Below are 20,090 nucleotides of genomic sequence, written 5' to 3'. Positions count from 1 at the left end.
ACAGTGGCAACCTGTCAGTGGTGGGGCTTGAACCAGTGACCTTTCGATTACTAGTCCAGTACCTTAACCACTAGGCCCCAACTAAACCACTGACGTAAGACACACATATAATGTATATATTTGGAGCCAGTCATCAAAATGATGCACCACGCTGGGCTTAATGCACTTATCAGGGTTGTGTATACCTGCTGGTATTTTTACCAAAGCACTCTGTTCTCTTGTAGCTTGTTTAGTGTCCAATCTTCGGTTCAGTTCAAACCTAAAAGACTGTTCGGGGTAGAAAGAGATACCAATTTTTCCCTTCTTACTCGCCCGTACTTCGTTGGATTCTTTGGATACTTTGGAGAGTCACATGCTGATCTCCGCATTCCTCCACCTGTGTACAGGCGCATCAGGATACTAACAAGGGTCCTTACACAGCATTGAAGACCACCCCCCCTTTTTAGTCTGGTCTTTTCCCACCCAGCAGACTAGTGGGCAATTTTTTGCTACCAGTGGCAGAGATAAGATTTGAACTCGGAGAGTCCCTAAGCCCAGTGCTGGTGTGCTAGCAGAATATCTTACTGCACCACCTGGGCACCCAGTTGAATTTTTATTGAGTCTTTCCTCCTAATTTCATATAGCTTTTCTTCACCGCTTTTACTCTACACTGCTCATTTGTGACTTCATACCTGTATCTGCTCATCGTACTATAAAAGTGCTATAAAAATAAATCCAAATTTGTGTGTTTCACCATGCTGGACTGGCACTCAGCCCAGGGTGTTTTCCCACCTTAAACACACGGTGCTTTCAGGATTGACTTTGGACTCATATTATGACCCCGACCAAGATTGAGTTACTGAAGATGAATGAACGCAGTTCAAAAGTTAGAAGAGCCAAATTAAATTATACTGAAAGAAAATCTTGTTTTTATTTTAATTTGTTATAATTTCAATTCAGATTTGATTTGAACTCTTTTCTTTGAGGAAAAATATGCTGGGTTCTGATTGCCCTCTGTTTTACTCCCTTCTTGCATAACTGCCAGTTGTTCTGGCTTTCTAATTGTGATTTATTAGGAGGACAGTTCAGGGGAATACATAATTTCATAATTTCTTCTAATTTCCTACTTGATGGGGTGCAGTTGTTCCAGGCTGGGACCTATCAAGGGTTCAGATAATGTCCTGTATCATGCAGACGGACAGGAATCCAGCTATGCAGGGCGCACACCTGCTCTGCCTCTGTCGTTGCTACAATAAGATTGGCTTTTTAGTGTTGCATGACTGAGGTACTGCGAGTCATTAGCCTGTCTTTAAACTTTTGCCCTGGGCTAACCTCGTTACCGCGCCAGGCTTCCCTCGCTGCTCCTCAACTTAATTAACCAACAGTTGACCTTGTAATGGAGTTCGTCTTATCAGCGTAAGCACTGCTTACCCGAACCCTCTATCTCCAGATGCCTAATGAGTAAGAGAGTGCGAGCAGGAGGGATGGGTATTATCAAGAGGCAGTGCATGATTGACTTCAGACATGACTGGAGGTATGCGTTATAGCAACGTGCACTCGCATTCAGATGTTTGTATCTGTAACGGGGTGGGCTGGTGGGCTGACACAAGAGAGATGAACCAGCTGTGAGAAACAGGACCCAAGGTGCAGTAGGACCTCACTGTAACTTAAGAAAGGGAAAAGCCCTAGGTGGGACCCGCAGTCAGCCAACCAGCTATTCAATCCACCAATCAGCTGACACACGAGTCGAGATCCCGGATGCTTGTTCCCAAAGTCTAAGCTAGGAGCAGGAGCCAGGAGCAAGCGAACACGCACTGATCAACCACTTTACCGACTGAGTAACTGTCAGGGTTTCCTTAAATAGGAAACTCACAGGTGCTGTGAGTTAGCACCAATCAGCGCTATGGCTTTTGGGAACTGTAGTTTGCTTGCCATTGGAAAAGGTCGATCTCCACTTTCTGCTCCGAGAAACTCTGGATAAAGGTAATTGACTCGTTACAGTATCAGCGTCAGGGCAGTAGGGAGAAGGTGCGTTTGATTCAGACGTTCTGTTTCTAAAAACTCCATCCAAGAGTCATTAATATCACCCCTGCAGCGTTCTTCATCTCGACTCTGAGTCAGCTACGTTACCTGAGACTCCCTATTCCCGTTCCTTGCTTTCCTGACGCCAGATCCGCTGAGGATTTATCCCTACGTGCACTCATCACCATCTTTACCGAAAGAATTGTCCTGAATCTTTGGGACGTGCCAGGTTTCAGTTCAAGTCATCGAAGCGTTGCAAGATCTGCGTAACGAGTCAAGCATGTGGCCTCAAACCTGCTACTTCAAACTAATTCCTGTGTCTTTGTGAGCGTCTGAAATTGAAACCTTACCTCATCGGTGGAAATTGCTCAGGGAGGATAGGGATCGGGGTGGAGGGGTTAGCTCCAGGCTGAAGTCGGAGCAATACGAGTACTGTCACGGCCTCTGACATTTTTTTCCTCTCAGGAGAACGTGTAGAGGAATAATGAACTCATACGAGAGGCTGAAAAAGGATCAGCAGATAATGTGTACAAACCCCTGGCGTAGCGAAGAGCAGATGCGTTTGTCATTATTAGCCCTGACATTTTGTGCCGGCAAGCTCGGCTTCGGCTCACCTTGATTTCGCCGGCGCGGTCCTACAGTGCAAGTGCGAGAAAGGCTGTGATGAGAGCTCAAGGGGGCGATGCTCGGAGACTGCCTCTTGCTTTTATTGCTCTGCTGGGTCTACAACTAAACATCTTACTTCCTTGTGGACGGAGAGTCAGAAGTGAAATTATAAGGCATTGAAAGGTATGTGCACCCATGTGAGCGATAGGTATTACGTCACCCTGTCGGGTAACTTCTCACCCCAGTGAATTACCTGCTATTCTAATTCATGACTTTATCTTTAATTCTTTCAATTAACCATTGAATACCTGAATGTAGAAATTGTATTTCATACGTTAAGCCCAGGGGGACTCTTTTATATCACTTTTAACAATAGAAGGCGTATCCGTGGGCTCATCAGGATGTGACAAGGGTCTTTATGACCCTCCTCTTTGAAAAAGACCAAAAGGATCAGAATACGATCCCTGTCAGCTTGACTGACCTGCACAGAGAGATAATCCTACTCATGGCACTAGCTTGCAAGAATCTGGTTCAAGGATATAACTGGATATGTTATGCTCTAGTAATAACAGCATCAGACGTTTCAAAGATGAGCCCCAGAAACATCTGGATGACCTTGACATTAATCCAAAATGTTTTGGGGGCCATTTGGTATCTTGGCAAGTTTATTTCTGTCTTTAATATGACATTAGGAGTAAAATCAAAGGTCAAGTGTTTGTGTTAGAACTACCCACCTCATATGACCAAAATATGGCCAAAAGTATGTGGACACATACATCCCATTCCAAAACCTTGGACATGAATAAAGCATTGGCTCCCACTTTGCAGATGGCAGCCTAGTCCTTCCTGGAAGGCTTTGAAATTTGTGCCCACGAGGTAAGAACATCTATGGTCAAGCATTCATTCTGGACAAAAAAGGGTTTGACCCCCAATTGATGTTCTGATTTCTTCCTAGCCATATGGTTTATGTCTGAGCAACCAAAGCATGGACTCCCAAAGACATTGGCACAAATTCCAAGTGTCCTAATTCCAAGAAATCAGAACGCCAGTTGTGAATGTTTGACCTCATAGATGTTCTGACCTCATGGGCACAAATTCCAAAGCCTTTCACAAATAGACTAGGCTGGCATCTGCAAGTGGGGGCCGATACTACACTTCTGTCCATGGTTTTGACTATCTCTGCCATGGGTAAACGTTGCTCATGTGCCCAGTTGTCCTCATCACCATGCTGAGCTTCATTCTTTATGACTGGTAAAAGCCACACAATCTAACCCTACGTTCAAACCGACAGAAATTTTTCACCTCTCGTCGTGTAAATCACTCATTGCCGTGTTCACGCCGGAAGTGTCATGATCGCCTGTGTGCATTTGGTTGTCATGGTTTAACAGATGCTAACAAAAAGCCAATGCCATTGCTGTACAGATAGTAATGAACCACTGTTCCTTCTAAATGACTATAAACTGGTCACATAGTGCACTTCTAGTGTATTTTCCACTATATGGCAAAAGAATATAGGACTCCCAACACCCAAGAGAAGGTCTACAGTAAGGGGACATTAGGACAGATTTGGAAACCACTCGATGATCTCAGTCTACGGATGCATCAATAAAATAATGAAATGGAACCCTTTGGCGGTGTTTTAATGCTGTTGAGTTCCATCCATTCTGTTTAGCAGTTCCAAAGACCATTTTAGGCTCTGTGCCCTTTATTTACCATCCACATCCGCCATAATTACCCAGCCTTTTCAAATTTATGATCCCATTTAATTCCCATCGGGTCCAATCCCATCCACCAGTCTGGCCATTTATCCTGATTCCACCCAGCACCTTTAGGGAGATGGCCTGTGTGGCATGCTGTAAAACACAGAGGGAACGAGCAGAGTGCTCCAGGGTTAACATATAAATGGGATTTTTACTTACACTCCTGTCTAAGTAGGGTTCACGATCAGTTTCAGAGCCCGGCCAGTTTTTAGTACCCTTACTGAAGGGAATCAGCAAGTCACAGTTCAACGAAGTCAGAGAGAGATAGATAAAGAGACGTTCAGATCCTGTTCCAGCAATTAGGGTCGGAAATTTCGGAATGAAAGCAGCTCAGATTCATAACCAGCTCCCCCTCATATACACACACACACACACACACACACAAGCTTGCACATAAGCAAACATCTGTAATCACTTTGACAGGCCCACCCTGAGACCTAGCCCAATTTGCCAAGCAAACGAGCTTTTTCTGAGCGTGGCATTTGAAAACGTGTTCCCTAATAAGTCAGTGTCTGGCGAAGTCTAGTTTGTACGCTACTGCTCCACTTTGGAACGACTGTCTGATGCTAAAAAAAGCAACAAAATCATTTTGTTCTGGAAAGGATTATTATTAGAATGTGGTCACGTGTTTTTTGTCAGGACTAATTTGTCAATTCGTACATGTGAAATTCCGTCTTTGACAAATTGCGAAGCTGGTGGTTTGGTTGACTTTATTTCAGAAAGTTGTTTTGCATTTACAAACCTTTTAACCTTTTAAACTTGAAGTTTACGACAGTTAAAGTCTGGCAATGACTGGTTTGATGGCTGAAGGAAAATTCTCTTTGAAACGGGCACTACGACTAAAAAGCTTATATCTTGACATGCTTTAGACAACTGACGATATATAATATGATACGATATGATGAAAACCTTAAGAAAATGTTACATTAGCCAAATGGCATTGCCACTGCAGATGTTAGTTCTTGCCACCTTGCCATCTATCATCCATCCATCCATCTATTATCCATCCATCCATCTATCATCCATCCATCCATCCATCCATCCATCTATCATCCATCCATCCATCTATCTATCCATTCATCCATCCATCTATCATCCATCCATCCACCTATCAATCCATCATCCATCCATCCATCCATCCATCCATCCATCCATCTATCTACCCACCCACCCACCCACCCACCCACCCATATCTATCTACCCACCCACCCACCCATATCTATCTACCCACCCACCCATATCTATCTATCTATCTATCTATCTATCTATCTATCTATCTATCTATCTATCTATCTATCTATCTATCTATCTATCTATCCATCCATCCATCCATCCATCCATCCATCCATCCATCCATCCATCCATCCATCTATCTATCTATCTACCTACCCACCTACCCATCTACCTACCTACCTGTCCATCTATCCAGCCATCCATCTACTTGCTTCCCTCCGACAGAGGTAGAGCTTTTACCCATTTGTTCCTCTTCACTGTATTTCACTGACTCCGCAAACTGCTCTGGATGATGTTGTTTTAGATTAAATAAATTTGTCATGCTGCTACCTTTAGTTGCAATGTTTACCACATAATTTGCACAAAACTCCACTCCGTTGAGCATCATCCCTACAAAAACCAAACCATTTACATACAACCGACTCATGCGTGGTCTTTTTGGAATTAAATCTTCAGACTTATCAGTCATCAGTGAGGTAGACCTGACTGAGCGAGATGAACATGATAAATATTGCTATAGCGGCATCTTTTGAGCAGTTTTAATCATACTCTGATGGTAACCTGAGTATCCGAGGCATACTTGATATAACAAATACTATAAAAATACTATCGAGTATAATGATATTTGCGATATACCCCCCAGCCCTAATACAGGGTGAACGTGTTGAATCTGCATACCTGGAGCTGTGCAGCACCAACACAACCTGCTGTGCCTCCATGCCACCATTCTATGCATTTGTATTCTTTCCTTTTTATTCATTGAGCTTGTATATGTTAGTCTCTTTAGCCTTCCCATAGTTCATCTGTATGCTCTTCTGACTTAGCGTGTCTTGGCGGAGGTGTTTACATGAAGTAAGTGGGCACCGTTCCCTGACCACACACAGTTACCAGCCTTCATACTGTGCACAGCAAGCTTTAACTGCCTGGCTAATTGTAATGAATTTTTTTATATATTTTATAATATATTTTTGTGAGACATTTCCTCATTTGAACAGGGCCGGTCCTGCTTTCAAGACCAAGGTGCTCGACCGTGAATATAAAACACAGCATTTTATTTGCTGTCATAAAACAGCACAGGCCATTATTCTTCTCTGACACACAATCTGACATGACCTTTCATTTCAGGAACGTCGGCAAGGCAAGTGCGATACACGGCAGCTCCTGATAAACATAAATATCGCTATGTGCTAGATCAATCAGGACCTGAAGAAGCTTTTTTTGTTTGCTTGTGCTGAGGCTTGATAAGAAGCTATTAAGATTCTTGACAGATAAAAACAGAGCAAGTTAACGTCTTTACTTTTTGTCCTTTTGAGCTTTAACAGGTTTGCACTCTGCTCTTCAATAAATGTTCCAAAATTAATAACGGCTTTTATTTTCACTGTAGATATTAGGTTAGATTATTTAGTTTGAACATGACTGAGGACTTTGCATTTAAGCTGTGCTTTTGACCGGCTGCCTGCCCACACTGATACAATTGGCTTGGCTGTGTCTGTGGAGGGGTTGGTCAAAGGGGTTCCTCATTCCTGCTCTAGTTGTCACCTCACGTCGCTAACGTTGGCTCCACCTCCTTTTGCCGGGAATTGCCAGCTCTGATTGATAAAGAATAACAGCTGGTTGCTTTGTCATGTTGCATCACTGCCGGTCTGAATGTAGGGTAAGACTCTGTCTTTGACAGATGCTGGTCTCCTTGGTCAGGGTGGGGGTCTCCAGTGGTAGAAAGGTGTCATTTGAGGAACTGGGTATGACTAGATTGTGAGAAAAAAAAGGGAAACATGAGTGAAGACTAAATAATCATAAAATTTTGTTTTTTTTGGATTAAAAATGGCTTTGAAAATTTACTCTTGGAACCAAAACTGCTGAAAAAGTAGCCAATCGGCATTAGGATCTAAAACCACTATGGATTCAGTCATCAGTATGAGCTGGCTTCCCTCCCCTTTAGTTGCTCCTGAGTTATTGAGTCTTTCCCTTGGATACCAGTCTGTTTTTTACCATCCCCGTTCCCATCGGAGCAGTGCCTTGTAAACACTCCTCGGGGAATGAGCTCATGTGGCCTAAGTACAGGGTGCCAGGGGCTCCCGTGCACTCTGTGTAGGTTCTGGCGCATTCCCTCCGTGTGACGCAAAAGCCAGTAGGCTTAATCATTTAATGGGCTCTATTTGTGGTTTTTGCATCATAAAGCGTTGCAGATGGAGAGGAGCTAATCTGCTTTAGTCTGTGTTTACATCTCGTTGATGATTAGGCCTCATGTGAAGGCACCGTAAGTGCTCCTGTCTTTCGAGATGATAGAAAATTGCATTAAAATTGAAATGTTTTGGAGTAGGAGGGAGCGAGAACAACACAAACTATGAAAACGGCCCGTGGGGGTTTAACCTCCTTCACAGACTTTACTGTTAGCAATATACATGCAGGCAGGTATTATTTTATTTACATTTGCAGCATTTAGCAAGGCACTTTTATTCAAATCGACTTACAGTACCTTGACAGTATTCAATCTGAGCAACTGAGGGTTAAGACTCTTGCTCAAGGGCAAATCAGTGGCAACTTGGCAGTGGTGGGGCTTGAACCACCACTTCTTTCCTTATATCATTAGACTTTTAGATGGTATCACAGGGTTCATAATTACAGAGAACACGTTTGCAGTGCTCGAAAGTCCAGCTGCAGTGTGCTTTACGATACAGCTCAGATTTGGGTTATATATACAGTATATATACTGTATATATATTATATATATTATTTTTTTGCTATTTTATTTATACATTTTCTCCCTTTATCTCCCATTTTAGTGTAGCCAAACTGCTGGTGACCCTGATCATGTCCAAAGAGGATATATTTGCCTGGCACATGCTTCCCCTTCCTATTCGCCCATACTCTGACAGATTTGTGCGTGAGGCCAGTCTTGTGCATGGAGAGTCACATGCTGATCTCCACTTCTGTAAAGGCACCTCGGTCTATTAACCTGGGTCCTTACACAGCATCGAAGACCCCCCCCCCCCCCCCCCCCCCCTTATTTTTAGTACAGCCTTCTCCCACCCAGCACACTAGCAACCAATTTTGTCTTCTGCAGGCACTGCCAGTTAGTTGTGCCCACTAGGGGGCGCCCAACCGGTAGCAGAGCTCCAAAGAGTTCAGAATCCCAGTGCTGGTGTGCTAGCGGGATTTATGCCCACCTGGGTGCATATATAGGGGGCATATATTCCTGCTGTCGATTAATTGCTCATGAGCTGATGTTACCTCTGATAGTGGTTTAGAACTTAGTAGTAAGTAAAGCAACCATGAACCCACTATTTATGATTTAGGTGCTTTTATTTACTAATTTGACATACTGTTTAGCATGTTCGGGTGCATTTGTTAACTTTGCCTTCAGGGCGTACAAATCTCAACTTTGCTAATGGCCAACCGGGCGGCTACGTGGACAGTGATTGGCTATGGTTGGATTCCTCATAACTGCTACAGTTACGAGCTCTGCTGGCTGGTTGATGGCGCGGGATAATTGTGACTCTCCATACGCGATACGGATCTCCATATGATTCCACCTCAGGCAGGTGAAAAGAAAAGACCGGGTACCGAATTAGTTAAGCCTCTCCTATGGTTAGGAGTGGAGGTCTGCAGCAGTAGAGGTGGAAATATAAATGCAAGTCGTAAGTGGATGTGACTAGATTGGAAAGAAATGGGTGGAAATGCATAAAATGCTCCGACTGACCTATGGCCTTTAAAATTAAAGCTTTTGTTTAGTCTCACCCCAGGAAGACTTCCACCACTGGCCCAGAGTACCTCAGAGGTTTTTTAGTCTCATCACATTGCATACCTAATGCTATCGGTGCCAAATTGTAATTATCCATAGCCGTATTTCATAGATTACCTGCTTATATTAGCTCGGAGGACAAGGTGACTAATTACATCCCACAATGGCAATAACACCAGCAAGGCAAGTCCAATTTCTTTCAGGTCATTAAAAGTCTGTATAGCAATCCGGGATCAAGCGAGCAGATCAGTGTTGCTTGTGGAGTGACTTTTACAGCCAAATGGGATTTTTTAACAAGGTTTTCAGTGCAGGACAGCCTTTTTGTGTCTGTGTCTGTCAGAGTAAATTGGGGCTGGCTGACGTTAGATGATCGTAACCTCGGGATTGTGGGTAGCAGCAGGAGTGGTGGATATTGTCATATTGTCTTGGTGTGCATTTGTGAGTATATAAATAGATGACAAATGAAATGATAACCGTATATGAATTTTCCAGTGGCGTTTTCTCATTTTAGGATTAAACAAGAGTTTACTTGTATAATAATAATAATAATAATAATAATAATAATAATAATAATAATAATAATAATAGAGTAGATGGAATGCCTTTATTTGTCATATACTGTATATATATATACACCTGTACAGTACAATGAAATTCTTTATTCTTATATCCCAGCTTGTTTGAAAGCTTGCCCCCAAGAGCAGACAGGATTAAGGGCCTTGCTCAAGTGCCTAACAGTGGCAGCATTTAGCCGGGATTTAAATCGACACCCATAATCCACAGCTCCACCCACTAGGCTACCAACACCATTGTATAGTAATACTATAGATTATAGCTGATATATACATTGGCAGTGGTAGCTCAGTGGTTAAGGTACAGGACTAGCAACTGGAAGGTCACTGGTTCAAGACTCACATCTGCCAGGTTGCCACTGTTGGGCCCTTGAGCAAGGCCCTTAATCATTAATCGCTGAATAAATTGGAGTCCGTTTTGATGCCACCGCCATTGAGTGGCATTAATGGCTTATTCATTATTCCTCCAATTATATCCATATATCTTGTTGCTGCCTGTCCTTTTTCTCTTTTACTTTTAACATTTCCAACCATAATTGTCTTTTTCAATAAATTGGTTCTTCTCCTAATGTGTCCAAAAAAGGGGGTTCAGTTTGGTTATCTGGCCTTTAAATGAAAGCTTTGGTTCCACTTGAAGTTCTCCAACACTGATAAAGTTATTGGCCTTTACTGTTGTCATTATACCTGGAAATCGAACCCAGGACCAAAGAACCTCTACTCTAAGGGGACAGGTGCAGCCAGTACAATACACATGTGTGTGAATGTGTAACATGTTAAATATAGAAAGAGACTCAGGAGCTAGATCTTCATAATGTACTCACAATCAGTGGCTTTTGTATTTGTGCACACATGAGAGAAAGAGAGAGCGAGTGTACATACATGAGTTGGAAGGATAGAGAATGGATAGATTACACCTAGCAATGCGTACACTCAGAATACAGGTAATCCCCGTCACCTCGACCCGACATCCCACTTAATCATTCACTTCTGCCGTGATCGGTTGAGCCCGGCAGCAGGACAACCTCAGGCCACGCTTCCATAGCCTCGGTCAGTGCCTCTGGGTGAGACGTGGGTCAGATCATTCCAGTGACCGAGCAACATCAGTTCAGCGCATCGTTTCAGGAGTGCTTTTAAAGCGGGATCTGAACCTCAGCCAAATCACTGCTACAGGACACACAGGTTTGAACGGAACTCACTGAACTCTTCAGCATGGGATCAGATTTACGTCTCTATGCGCGTGTGCGTGTGTATGAGCTTATTTACCTGTCGGGTTGTTTTACACAAGGCGAGTGCAGCGGGTGTAAACCAAACCGCTGTGGTTTTAAGTTTGTGGTTGATTCTGCAGCTCTTGTAGCCCTGTGTTTAAACAAGAATATTGTTGGGAGAGCTAAAAGCTAAACGTAGCGGTCGGACACCTCCAATCTAGCCGACGGCTGTAGACAAATGCAAGGCTTTAATGTGGACATATAGAGATGTTGTACAGAGGTGGAAAAACACACTATTGTATTTAGTTGTAGCCTAGTGATTAGGGTACTGGACTAGTAATCAAAAGGTCACTGGTTCAAGCCCCACAACTGCCAGGTTGCCACTGTTGGGCCCTTGAGCAAGGCCCTTAACCCTCAATTGCTTGGACAATTTACTGTCACATTGCTGTAAGTCGCTTTGTATTAAAGCGTATGCTGAAAATGTACATGTACAATTATGACAATACAATTTGCAGTGGTGGGGCTTGAACCAGCACCCTTCTGATTACTAGTCCAGTATTTTAAACATTGACCACCAGTGGTGGTCAAGGCTGCATGAGCTCACTGTTTCCACAGTGGCACAGCCATGCTGGAATAAGAAAGGGCCTTCCCCAAACTGTTCACATGTTGTTAATACCATAGCAAATGTACAGTATGTTTCTGTGCCACAAATATTTGGACAGGAGCAAATACAGGAGTCATGCTTCATACGTTCATCTGTCAGTTACAAGAGGCCTCATCCGTGCTGACGAAAGCCTCCACCGAGCATGACGCTTCGCCATAACAGTGGTGTGTTTTTGAAGTGTTGGCAGCGTTGGTTTTTATCTAAAGTGTTGATCTTATCTGGCTCGCTCTTGTGCTTTCTGTCAAATGCTAGACTTGCTTTCATTTGGTTCGTCCCGAGAGCTGGTTTCGATCTTCTCATGCTCCCATACACTCCAGATTTGTTTGGGGCTCTTGCAATTTTAGACATGAATTTCTTTCATTCACTTATTTTCCTTTGCCAGCCAGCAAATACCATATACTATATGGTCAAAAATCATGTAAACACCTTCTAATTATTGAGTTCAGAAGTTCAGCCACACCCATCTCTAACAGATGTAAAGAGCCATTCATTAATTCATTCATTTATTGTCATTTCATTTTCACCACTTTGTCCTATTTAGGGTCGTGGTGGGTACTATTCACAGGGCAAAAGGTAAAAAACATTCCTGGACAGGTCACCAGTCTATAACACACACACATACACGTTCACACCTAGTGCGGCTTTAGTATCTCCAGTTAACTGTGGGAGGAAACCCACACATACATGTGTCATGGAGAACATGCAAACTCAACACAGAAAGGACCCAGACTGCTCCACCTGGGAATCAAACTCAGGACCTTCTTGCTGTGAGGCAGCAGTGCTACCCACCAAGCCACCGGCCACACTAATGTGACATAAAGAGATGGTTTGACAAGTTTGGTGTGGAAGAGCTCCAGAGCCCTGACATTAACCCAGTTAAGCACTTTTAGCATGCATTAGAACTTTGATTGTAAACCAGACCTTGCTCTTTTTACTTTTCTAAGTTGGCACAACAAATGTCCATACACTCCAAAAGTCTTAAGGCATGGATTTGGAATGTCAAATTCAACAAGCCTGAAATCAAGTGTCCACGTACTTTTGGCCATAGATTGTACATATCACATCATATACTCACATCTCCACAGGGACCCCTGTTGCACCCACTCTTCTGTGCCAGCATGCTGTCTACCCACAGCATTTGGCTTTCCAAGTGGGTGGCACAGTGGCTCGGTGCAAGAAACAAGAAGGTCATGGGTTTGATTCCCAGGTGGAGTAGTCTGGGTCATTTTTGTGAGGAGTTTCTATGTTCTCCAGTGTCTGAGTGGGTTTCCTCCAGGTGCTCCGATTTCCTCTCACAGTCCAAAGACGTGCAGTCAGGTTAATTGGAGATACTAAATTGCCCTTAGTGTGCGTGTGTGTGGATGCCCTGTCCGGGGTGTTTCCTACCTTTCCCCCAGTGAATCGGACCCATTGCGACCCTGAATAGGATAATGCGGTAAAAAAAAACAGACAGTGAGTATATACATTTCCTTTAATTAGTCACTGGGCTGTATATGATCGTGGGTGTGAGACGTGCCACCCAGAGTGGGCATGTCGGACACATTATAATGCACGCCTGTTTACACACGATTACACGCATGTTTGTATCTTGGCACCTACCGCCGTACTCGGCCCTCGTAAGCAAGCATCCACGTGTCTGAAGCACCGTGTGCGAAAGCATGCGAGTGCACCAGGACGGCGGCGCAGTATTGTGCGCTTCTGGCTCTTTGGAGATAAGCCCCGCGCTCGTTTTCTCACCAGACGGGCACAGCAGAGGCTCACCTGTAGCAGAGAGATACCATCCCTCCGCTCCCGCACACGCTCCCTCAGGCAAAGGCCCAACACGATTAAAACAAGGACAACAAGCCCGGAGCTGTGCCAGGTTCCTCCCGCGCTGATGCAAATTGGCCACACATTATCTCCTCTCTCCACCTTAATTGCATTTTTAATGAAATGTAGAGAATTGCTCTCGCGGTGGTCCTTCTCGCAGACGGTGTCTTTGTCATGTTGTTTTTAAGCTTTTGAGCTCTGCTATGTGAACTTTTTGCTATTTTGGAATGGAAAGGAACATAAATTACGTCAGGGTCTCGGGGTTCAGATCGTTGGGTCTGGTCGGATGACGGATTGGGTAGATTTAGGAGATCTCTAACATGATAAGGCGGACTGGGTTATTTCAGGCTGCATGGATACGGAATATTATTGAAGGATTTTGTGTTAAAGTGTTATCATCATTTATCATTTAGGGTTGCGTTTTTCTTTGGAATCAACGGACACAATGCGCTAACACACCCCACACAGGATGCCAGTCCATCTCTCTAAGCCAGGAGGGGAATCTGTAATAAAACCATGCCCAATCAAACACACGGATGAGTGATCCACTGTGGCGACCCTTAACAGGAGGAGCCGAAAGTCCAGTACAGTCGAGTCAAATTTATGTGTACAGCATCCAAAACTGACAAACCAAAAACCCCTGTTGCGCAATCAGAGGGCGACAGTAGCAAGAAAACACTCCCTTAAAATTACAAGGAAGAAACCCTGAGAGAACCAGACGCAACAGGGACCCAGCCTCCTTAGGCGGCCTAGAATTAGAATTAGATTAAACTTCTTCTGTTTTCCTCCTTTGTCCAATTCGGTTGCGGGGTCGGCTCTCGGCGGATCATGATCCGCATTGATTTGGCACAGTTTTTACGCCGGATGCCCTTCCTGACACAACCCTCCCTATTTTATCCGTGCTTGGGACCGGCACTACAATGCACTGGTTTGTGCATCTAGCGGCTAGGTATCTATAGGACAATTCAGTGTTTCCAATTAGCCTGGTGGCATGTTTTTGGACTGTAGAAGGAAACCAGAGCACTGTGGGCAGTTGTAGCCTAGCGGTTAAGGTCCTGGACCAGGTTGCCACTGATGGGCCCTTAGCAAGGCCCTTAACCGTCAATTGCTTAGACAGTATGCTGTCTCACTACTGTAAGCGCTTTGGATAAAAGCATCTGCTAAATGCCAGAAATGTAAATGTGAGAAAACCGGAGCACCCGGAGGAAACCTACACAGACACAGGAAGACCATGCAGAATCCACATAGAAAGGACCCACACCACTCCACCTGGGAATCAAACCCAGGTCCTTCTCCCTGTGAGGCGACAGTGCTACCCACCTGGCCACTGTTCCCAGATTATTACAGCATAACTAAAAGGGAGAACCAGAAGGGAACACAGCCATGGGGGTTGTCATGGGACATCAGCAAACACCCCTTTCCCCCAACTCTTGTTGGGAATTGTGAGTTTCGTCATTAAAGCGCGGTAGATGTAACATCCGATATGTCGTCTTCTGTGTTCCTTCATCATGTAAACACAGCTTTAGTGACCTCTACGCCTCTCTAGTAAACAGAGTGTTTGTGTGTGTGTGTGTGTGTTTGTGTGTGTGTGCTGATGTGTGAGTCAATGGGAGGACTGCACTGACTGGAAACAGCTGCCAATTGATCCGTTCCTTCTTCCACCGAGCTGTTCCCATCACCCCTACACTAAGCCCCTACTCTAAAATGTAGAATAGAATAGAATAGAATCTATATTGTCATTACACACAGGTACAATGACATTTTGCATGACATCTCTCCGATAGAGATAGTAGCCGCAGTAGAAAAAAATAGAGTAGCAGTACTCACTCTGAAAAATAAAAATGTACACTTTTTAAGTAAATTTACATGTGTATTATAGTATATAAAGATTAAATACTGTGTGCAAATGCTGCATCATCTGTGTGTGAACCACAGACTTGTGCCAGTAGTTATTAAAAAAAGAAACTACCACCCTACACTTAATAATGGTTTAGTATTTACCAGTGTATTTACCAGTAGTCCTATCAAAATGAGTCACTGAAAAGTCGTGATAATGCACTATCAGCAGGACTAGACATCATATCCCATGGACACACAAGTTTATTAAAGTCATACATCTTCAATCCTCAGATATTGACCACTTCCCCGTTCGCGGTCAGTTAGCTTCCTCCTTCCAGCCACAGTAAAGCTACCCCACCCTCGCAACCCCCCGCTTGCTAAAGCAGGTACAAAAAGGCAAATGGGAGCAATTACCAGCCATATTGTTTCCTCCTCTTTTCCTCCTTCTTCCAACCTCATCTGGATCCCTGCTTTCTTCTTAGATTCCTTTCTCATTGCACAATCTTTTCCGTCCCAGTGTGGAATTGTTTCCTCGAGTGTAGAGATATACAATACACATAGACCCTGAACTTTTGTTTTACATTGTATACAAAAGTCACATTTCTGTTTTATTAATGAATTAATTACTTTATGTATAAAAATTAAAATAGACATGTGTATAGTACAACGAAATTCTGAGAAAGTCAGAGCGCAGGGTCAGTCTTTGTACGGCGCCCATGGACCCGAGAGGATAAAGAGTTTGGCTTAAGGGCCCAACAGTGATTGCATAGCAGAGCTGGGATTCAAACTCTCAACCTTTTGATTGATAGCCCAAAGCTACCCAATAAGCTACCACTGTCCCTGTAAAGGGTGATGTGCTACACATTTTATTAAAGGTTCAATTGCGAGGGCTTGGGTGGCATGGCAGTCTAGGGTGTCTAATCACCTCTGGCCGTGTCCACATGGGGGGCATGGGGCGGGTTGTCCAACATGGGTATTCACATTTTTATCTCTGCAACATCTGGTCAGACTAATTAAAAGCTGCTCAGTATTTCCGAGCAGGTTTTAAAAAGTATACAATGGAAAGATGCTTCTAATCTCATTTAGTGCATTATGGGAAAACAGACAAAAGAGATTATGTGTATACACAGTATCATTTAAAATTCAAATGACATGCTTAGTGCTGTAGATCCTGGTTTTAAAGCGTATTCCTGCAGCTGGTTCGTGCACAAATATCCTCTAAAGGCGAGTACACACATAGCAGTAAAACAGATGGCTGGAACTGGAAGATATTTCCGCCTCGAGGAATCTGTTTCCAGAGGGATTTGTCTTCTGCAGATCAATAGAGAGCGAGTGTTTGGTCCAGGAATTCCATTGTGTGTTTACCATGCTATTGTTTCTCTGACTAGAGCATAAATCTATACGTCATGTATAGTAACATTCAGTTTCTTAGCTAGTTTCTCCAACTGAAGGAACTAGCTTGTGGGTTTTCTGAAAATTTGACATTATGTTGGATCAAAAATGTACAACAAATTATTAATATTAGATTAATATTAGAAGGTGGTAGAAAAATCACTATAATCACCATTTAACTTGGGCACGGTCTCAATTCCTTGTTACCTCTTCGTGTCCATATATAATAAATAGGGCTAGGTTAACTTTACCCATTACACTTTACACTGAGCAAGAATCTGTTCCAAAGCTAGGAACACAAACTGTCAGCTTATCCTTACAGGAAATTTGTTTGGAAGGTCAGATGTGATCCAAGAACTACTAGAAATACAGAAGATTATATAGAAGATTTCCAAGACCTTGAACATTCCTACAGACTATTGTCTGAAAGTTCCAAACTTATGGTGCAACAGCAAATCTGCTTGGTTGTTGGAGAAAGCCCAAAATTACATCCAGAGGTCTTAGCAGTCTCATCAGGACAATAAAGAAAAACGACCAGTCAGTGGCAACCATATGAAGATCACTTAACTACCTTCTGGCCAGACTCCAAGTTGCACACCACTCTTGAACAAAAAGCACAGAAAAGGGTCGACCAGTATATGCCAAAAGGTATTCGGATAAGCCTGCAGAGTTCTGGGACATGGTTCAGTAGTGACGAATCAAAACTAGAAGTGTTTGGCCTATGGATCAGTGGTTTGCCTGGCGCAAGAAAAGCAAGGCTGATGATCAAAAGAATGACTCATGAAGGTGGGTCAAGCATGGAGGTTGGTCAGTGATAATGTGAGAAACTGGCATAATTGACCATGTGACTGGCATCATGGATGCACAGAAATAGAATTGAATGGAATGCCTTTGTTTGTCATGTATACATACAAACATGTACAGTACAGCTTGTTTGGAGGCTGGGGTCAGAGTGCAGGGTCTGCCATTGTATGGCACCCCTGGAGCCAAGGGCCCAACAGTGGCTGCATAGCAGAGCCTGAATTCAAACCCACAACCTTTTGATCTATAGCCCAAACCTCTACCCACTACGCTACCACTGTCCAGTTACCAAGACACTGATCCCAAACACACTTCCAAATCAACCAAAGCTTGGTTAAGGAATCAGTCCTGGAATATCCAGTCCTGGAGTGTCTCCAGATTTAAATACCATCAAAAGTCTTTGGTGGCAGTTGAAGCGCGAAAGACTTAAACTTCACAGAGCTGGAAACTTTTGCATGAGAAATTTGCATGAGAAATTTGCATGAGTTGTTAAATATCAGTAACAGGGTGTAAAGTCTTTTTCCTATAGAAACAGGCGGATCCTGTGTAGCAAGTCCATACATTATATTCAAGCCTATCGCTGACACACACCCACTGACCCAGTTATGCAGGCTACCATGCGAGCACACATACACACTTTTTTACAGTTAAAGACTGTAACATATTGCAACACACTTGCACACCAACCACAGGAGGAGGGAACGGGCAGCAGACTCGGCACTTGCCTGGATGGTGATGGATGATGCGCAGGGTTGGGATCCTGAGCCTGGTGCGGAGAGCCTGGTCCACGTGGGCTGCAGTACCCGCTACCGCACCAGCATCATAATGAATCTTCAGAGACGAACCCTGCACTTTTACTCACCGAAAGGAAAAAACTGGCATCCTCGGCAGCTTTTTTACTACTTCTTTTGTGGGTCGTGTTTTTGAATGATAGACATTTTTGAAATGAGAAGTAATTTGAGAAGGATGGGAGAGCAAATAGCACATCAAGGTGTTCCATCAAAGGCTGATTTTAATAAAATGTAAGCACGTCGTTTTTGCCGTTATGAATGCACTGTCGTTCTCTCAGTGTCAGAGACCGGGAGGAGAAAAGGCCAACGCCATGTTACAGGATCAAAGGATTTAATATAGGCTCAGTGCAAACAGGGTTTGATTAATAGGACTAGTTGATGTGCCTTCATAACATTTCTAACTGTCCATCCTTCCACGCTGGCCTCACTTTTGGTTTCTTTCCACTGATCAGGGAAATAGGAAAATCTGGCAAGGCCGTACCCATGAACTGAATATTGGGGGAGGGGGAGGGGGAGGGGGCAAATCTATGGGCATGGGGTGGGCAGTCCTGGTATTCATAAACATCCCTGCCATATCAACAATTGATGGGATCACTGACGGATCCTAACGTTATGCAAAGTGAGAGAAAGAATGAAGAAGATTATTATTATTAAAATACAATTGTGGGTTCTTATAGCAGTATACTAGCGGAAGAACAAAGAACAGAACTGTGGGCCTTCCTTTATACTGCTCTAGTCATGTTAGAGTTTCAGCACCACTACTAAAGCTTATGTGTGAGCCGTAGGAACCAACCATTCTGTGGTAACTGTGGTTCCTTATCTTACTTACAACATCTTGCAATGGCTTAAGACAGACAAGTTGTTTATCTCTGTACTTTCCATTCCAGCCATGAGAATGTGAGAATGCAAATCGAGTAAAACAGTTCCAACAGACTGGATTTAAGAAGATTATTATTATTAAAACACAATTGTGGGTTCTTATAGCAGTATACTAGCCGAAGAACAATCCCTGCGACTGCAGGAGGCTGTGTAAATGAGGTTTGGAGATGGGCTTCCAATTAGGCCAGCTTTGTGATAGTGCTGGTCGTCTGACCGTGCAGTGAAATGCTGCAGAGAGACCAATAACCATTCATTTTTCTTTTGTTTCTTTTGTCACCTTTGCTTGATTAGAGGAAAAAAATCGGCCACTTTTACCCCTCAACCTCCCAGTTACGTTGCCTTTGAATTTTACCTTTTGTACGTATGTTGCATTACGGGTTAAAAATGATGCTTAATGACGCTAGCTTGGCTAAAAGTGAAAATATGAGCCAAATTTGTTTTTGTGACATCATAGACGTTACCCATTTAGTAAACGCCAGATCCAAATCTAGTCGGATCCAATCACCTGATCGCATTTCACTTCCGAACGAACACATTTCCCCTCCGACACATGTTCGGTAGCCTACCTCTTCTTTTCACTTGATAAAGATCTGTATCGCGCACAGTCACGCACCGACCTTTGTTAGCATCACCACCACCCCTTCCCCTAAGGTGCAGGTGCCCTCGATGAGCCAACAAAGGTTTTAATCCCTCATGACTATTCATCCCATGATATCTATATAATTCTAGTATTACAACCTTTATGCAGGTCTTTATTTGTAGGAGTATATATAATATATATTTATTTGTATAATAT

The 20,090-nt window shown here is 43.5% G+C and overlaps 1 protein-coding gene across 1 annotated transcript in view; it reads left to right on the top strand.

Moving 5' to 3' along the window:
• LOC134332935 (roundabout homolog 1-like) overlaps window positions 1–20,090 on the top strand; it is a 214,454-nt gene that overhangs the window by 56,744 nt on the left and 137,620 nt on the right. The window lies entirely within an intron of this gene.

This window comes from Trichomycterus rosablanca, chromosome 18 (assembly GCF_030014385.1).
Source record: "Trichomycterus rosablanca isolate fTriRos1 chromosome 18, fTriRos1.hap1, whole genome shotgun sequence".
NCBI classification, from domain to species: domain Eukaryota; kingdom Metazoa; phylum Chordata; class Actinopteri; order Siluriformes; family Trichomycteridae; genus Trichomycterus; species Trichomycterus rosablanca.
The sequence above is the reverse complement of the archived record's forward strand: the minus strand, read 5'-3'. Positions and strand labels throughout refer to the sequence as shown.